The sequence below is a fragment of the Macadamia integrifolia genome, unplaced genomic scaffold (genome assembly GCF_013358625.1).
Source record: "Macadamia integrifolia cultivar HAES 741 unplaced genomic scaffold, SCU_Mint_v3 scaffold3657, whole genome shotgun sequence".
Taxonomy (NCBI): Eukaryota; Viridiplantae; Streptophyta; class Magnoliopsida; order Proteales; family Proteaceae; genus Macadamia; species Macadamia integrifolia.
This window is the reverse complement of record NW_024869698.1, coordinates 1-6,225: the sequence shown is the minus strand read 5'-3', so window position 1 is coordinate 6,225 and position 6,225 is coordinate 1. Positions and strand designations below refer to the sequence as shown.

General features: G+C 36.4%; 1 pseudogene; it reads right to left on the bottom strand.

Moving 5' to 3' along the window:
* Positions 1 to 1,892: 1,892 nt before the first annotated feature.
* Positions 1,893 to 4,138, bottom strand: LOC122068260 (annotated as a pseudogene).
* Between the last annotated feature and the right edge of the window lie 2,087 nt (positions 4,139 to 6,225).

The following is a 6,225-nucleotide window of genomic DNA, read 5'->3' as shown; positions in this document are numbered from 1 at the left end:
ATCAATCGCTTTTGCCTTTGCTTTTTCATAAAAGAACATTCTTTTAATGTTTTACCCTTAAAATGATATGAACAATCGATCCGGATCTGTAAAATATCAGTAGTCAACACCAATACGATATTGTTGATAGAATACTTAAAACCATGGTCGGATGGAGACAAGTTACTGAGAGCATCAACTCTGTTTTGGTGTGATAATTCTATTGGTAGTTTAATGGTTAAATTAATCAATCAATTGAGCTCTCTAGGAACATGTGTCGGTGGTGGGGATTTATCACTTTGCACGAGGGAGCTTGAGTATACAAACCGAAACCGAATTCCTTTTTGTAACGTCAAATCAAATTCATGTCCTATTCATTTTTCTTGATTCAATTTCTTTCGGTTCATTTAAAACTTCAACCTTTTGCTGGAGAAGATAGAGATGTGATTGATTATAATTTATATTACATGTTGTGTTAATTTATTATTTTTCACTATATGTGCTAAGTAAATATTACGTGGTTGATTCTGGTTATCCATTTACTGTTGGGTTCTTGATACCGTTCAAAGGACAAGGATATTATCTAAATAATTACAAGAATAGACTCCCAAAGATAACAATAGAGCTATTTAATAATAGACACTCTTCTCTTAGAAATGTCATAGACCACAGTTTTAGTTCCTTGAAGAAGCGTTTTCTAATTATAAGCAAAATACTATGTTTTTCACTCAACACTCAAACATGCATCATCATTGCTCATCCTATAGTAAGAGGTGTAGTTTTGAAACTTGTAGACCATCCCCATGGGGGTGGTGAAGGGAGGGCCCCAATTGGTAAAAAAAACCCACAATCCCTTGGGGTTATCCTGCGCTTGGAAGAAGAAGCAAAAAAAAAGAATAAATATAATGGTGCACTTCACAACTTCATTCGGGAGGAAGAAATTGTAGATGAGAATTTTGCAGAGTTTGGTGAACATGAGTATGATGAGCACCTTGAAGAAATTTATGATTATATACCACCGAGTCACATATATACAAACCTAGCAGAAAAGAAGAAGACAAATGGATGATTTTAGGAAAAAGATTGCAAATGAGTTAGTTGTTAAAGCCGGAATGGCTCAATTACATGATTACATTTGGATGATTGGATTTAAACTTTAAAGTAGTTAGATATGTAGCCATGAAGAATTAAGTTGTTTGACCTAATTTATGGCCCTTAATTTCCTAAATAGATACTAGAACTTATTTTTTGTTCATGCTTTTATGATTGATCATATTTTTGTTGTAAAATTTCATATATTTTCGTATAATTATCTTATAAAGAGAAGTAAGGTGAAGGACTCATGTCCAAATGGGCAAGGTCAGATGATGTTGACGGTATCTTGTACTAAAAGAAACCCAGGACGATGGTTTTTTAAATGTTCCGCAGATGAATTCCATATAGGACATTTCATGTGGGTAGACAACAACCATTCCGATGAGGATATTGATGAACACAAATATGATAATGGCTTCAAGAATGACTTTCGTATTAATCCACCGCAAGTGAACATAACTAACTATTTCATTTTTTATGTGACAACGTCTTGTTGATATGGAACCATGTCAATTATTCTTGTTTGTGCCTTATTTCAACTCTAGATATTTGTGTAATAATAGTTTCCATAACTTATAATTTATTAAAAAACCATTGACTATCCTTAGATTTTATTAAAAAATCATAACTTTGACACTCATGGTGTAGATGGCATTTTATATAAATATTGATTTTTAACAAAAACAATTTTGTTAAGGGCCCGTTAACCATACAAGTTTCTGTTTTTTCCAGATTACAAAAAACAATTTTTTTTTAATGTTATCATACAACATTTAAGACGTAGAATCACTCAAAAAACACAAAAATGCAAAAAAGTGTGCCAGACCCAAAATCAAGTTTTAAATTTAAAAACATTACAGTACAAAGCCCTAATTGAAAACAGCAAAAGAAGACCACGACCACCAAAACAACAACAACAACAAAAAAAATTTGAAAAAAGAGTAAACCTAAAATATCCAGAAAAAGATGGTACAAGCCCATATTCTTCCCTTTTATTGATTGAAGTTCTGCTTTTGACCATTCCCCACCATTTGCCCCTTCAGGATTCAGTCAAGTTAGTAATCACAAATATCAAGCCCTAGCCAATCCAAGTTGTAGTCCTTTTTAAGCACATTTATTTTTAGACTAGATGATAAGAGGTTCCCAAAGACTAGCTGTCTCTTCATCATCACAGATCACTTCCTTTAATAGAATAAGATTCATGGCTGAAGGTGGCAATTTACTCAATTCTATGCAACCCCTCATATCAAGCTTTTTCAAACAATGTAACTCACCCATCCCTTCAGGCAGCATTTTTTAGTTGCAACAATCGGATATATCAAGGAACCTCAGCTTCTGGAGTCCTTTTATCAAGTCTGGTAACATAGATAAGCCAGTACAAGCATGCAACCTTAACAAGTCTAAATCTGTTACATCTCCAATTCTATCTGGTAGTGCAGATAAGTATTCACAGTTAGTAATGCTGAGTCACTGTAAATTGATGAGATCACAGATCCATGGAGGCAATTCCACCAGACCATAGCAGTAATCAATGTTGATCTCAACAAGATTAGGTAACCATTGATGGTGCATTTCATCAAAGCTTGATCCAAATCACACATTACTAAAGATATCTTCCGCAAATTCATCAATGGCATTGGGAATTCATGAAGGGAAGGTATAAAGACTTTCTCTAACCTGATCCTCTTTAGATTAGCACATTCACCAAGTGCTATCAAATTGTCTAGTTTGGCTTTGGTCCGTCCTCCGTTACAACAATAAGAAGCTTTAGCTTCCTCATCTTTTTAATGAATGGAGGTAAGGCATAGCTACTTGCAGAGAGATTCAGAATCAAACCCTCAACTTCGGGAAGTTGTAAGTCATACCAGCTTTCAACGCACATTTCACCTGCAAGATTCAGCCTACTACTTATGATGCAGAGAGAGAGAGAGAGAGAGAGAGAGAGAGAACACACAAGAAACAACATAACAGTTTCACATGTTAGGATGAAAGTAAGGAAACCTGTGTGGAGAGAAACAAGATGGGCATTGAGATAGTGGATCTCTTCCTCTCCAGCTCTCGGGAATGCTTATTTCTCTTTTATCCATGATAAGTCTTTTACTTTGCTTCCGGTTCTGGTAGATAGCCAGGTCATTGAGCAGTTCATGCTGGGTAACAAATAGCTCATTTAAGCTAGCATCAATCTCCTTCATAAATTTCCTAATGAAAATAAATTTACTGCTTATAAATATATGTTATCAACAAGAAGACAGGTCTTGTAAACATTGTCCAATCCATTGTCACCATGACAATCTAAGCAATCAATTGAACATCAGGTTGGATCTGACCTCAGCTAACCAGGATCATGCTAAGTTAGTGGTTAACTTAATAGAACTTGCATGGGGAATGGGATTAGAATTAGGGTTGTCAAAAAAGCCTGATTAACCTGAACCTGCCCTAGCCCGTCCTGAGTTCAAACAGGGCTGGGCCTGGGTTGAGGTCTCAACCCAATCCAACTTAACCCAACCTTGTATATTAAGTACATAATATAAATATGTTAACAATAATAGATTGGTACTCATAGAAAAAGGTCAGCAAAAAGTCTTTCGTTTTCCACAATCAGGTATATATAAACCATAGTCTTAACTGGCCTTTGCAATGCATCAAGATCAAGCAACAGAAAATCAGAATATCAACAGAAAATTGGAAAAAACAGCAAGCCAAAGAAAAATATCAGATTCAATTAGCAACAAATGCATGCAGTGGAATTTAATTACTAATTACAAAGATAAAAGAAACATATATACCTGCTTCCAACCAAATTAACAAGATTTCTAGAATCAAGTACGAGAAGAAATGCAAAGGCCTCACTTTCATAGTCTAGTTTATAGAGCTCACACCAAATATCAATCAGAGCAGAGACAGGTATCCTTTCATCTTTAGGAAAGGAACCCAAGTCCAGAAAACATTCTCGGGCATTTTTATCCAAGGAATCCAAGCTTGCTTCAAGACATTTTTGCAGTTCCTTTTTACCAAAATAAAAAATTGAGGCACCTTTCGACAGTTTGTCACAAGTTTTCCCATATCATTGGGGGCTGCAGACACAGCGATTTGGCAATCACCCTTATAGCGAGTGGGAAACCACCGCAGCTTCTTACTATCTGCAGTTTAACACTCTCAATTAGAATTAGTAATAGTTCAAGAGGAATTGGAAGAATGATAGCATAATAATAATTCAGCTAAACAAATTAAAAAAAAAAAAAATTGAAGATATTAACTATGACGTATCAGAAACCAAGTGTAGATTTTGAATTTGGTCTTCTGTGGTTTTATAATAAAAAAAATTTTACAACAACAACTAGAAAGCCTAATCTAGGGATGTAAACGGATCGGATATGGAATGAATTCAGATCGGATGTATTCAGATTCAAATATCCCTAAATGAATACAGATGCGAATCGAATTCGGATTTTCAACTATCCGTTTACTCTCTGACTTGTGTAATCTGGACCTTCAAGAACCCTCAAAATCATTAATTGATTATTTAATCGGATCGGATAATTATTTTTTCAGATAATTTGGATTTTAATCCGGATACCTCTAAACGAATGCGAATTCGGATTTCGACTATCCATTTACACCCCTAGCCTAATCCCAACTTAATGGGTCGACTACATGGATCCAAGCAAAGCTTATCAAAAAATAAAAATAAAAATAGAAATCACTAACGAAGTGGAATACAGCTAAAGCAGATCCACTACCTGGATCCTAGCCCTCCAATCTGCTCTATTCGAGATCATACTTGAGACAATAAATAATTTTATTTATGAGAAATATGCATATGAAGATGTTAATCTAAATAAGGATGCATATTATGCAAGTAAGTGGTTGGATGATAGAAAAATCACCTTATTTAGAAGATCCTCATCTGGCTCATAACCCTCATTCCCATCTTGAGATAGTGCTTTTTCACGAAAAAAGAGTCACTGAATCTTGGGGACCGAGCCTTTTCAATAAATATTTAGAATAATATCTAGAATTATATATTTCAAATATTTCTCTTGATGTAACCATCATCTTATATCCTTTTGTTCGGGAAAAAAATTTCTCAATAATTGACTCGTCCCAATCATCATCCAGAACCAAAACCAACAATGGTGGTTCTGACTTTCGCAACTCCAGTAGGCAATTGATTAATTGTATTTTCTTCACTCAAGTCGGATAGAGGGGCACCTGTAGGGGTGTCAATTTGTGGCCCGACCTGACTAAATCGATCGGGATCGACCGTTTATAGATCGGCCTGGCCCATACCGTTTATTTAACGTGCCGGGCTTGAGCCCGGCCCATTTATAAATGATCGGTCTCGATTTTGTTACTTGGACCGTCGGGCACCTGATCGAGACCGACAGAATAACGCCTGACCGAGACCGGCCTATTGTGCACCGACTTGAAATATTTCTCTTGATGTAACCATCATCTTATATCCTTTTGTTCGGGAAAAAAATTTCTCAATAATTGACTCGTCCCAAACATCATCCAGAACCAAAACCAACAATGGTGGTTCTGACTTTCTCAACTCCAGTAGGCAATTGATTAATTGTATTTTCTTCACTCAAGCCGGATAGAGGGGCACCTGTAGGGGTGTCAATTTGTGGCCCGACCTGACTAAATCGATCGGGATCGACCGTTTATAGATCGGCCCGGCCCAGACCATTTATTTAACGTGCCGGGCTTGAGCCCGGCCCGTTTATAAATGGTCGGTCTCGGTTTTGCTACTTGGACCGTCGGGCACCCGACCGAGACCGATAGAATAACGCCTGACCGAGACCGGCCTATTGTGCACCGACTTGGCCCGACCCTTTAATGATTGTAGAATACCTATTTTACCCCCCAAACTAAAGAATAAAAACTAAAAAGTAAAGACATGTTCACATTTTAAATAATGGTTATATTTGGTATCATTTATTGATTTATTGTCATTTTTTTGGGCTTGCATGAGTGGGCCGGAATATAATAGCACATTTTAAAGAGGGCCCATTTAAAAACCGATTAAAGCCCGTTTAACATTAAACATGTCTGTAACCCGGTTAAGGCCCGACTAAAGCCTGATTAAGATAGCCCGATTATAGCTCGAGACCGACCGATCGAATATAAAGTGTACCATGCCCTCAA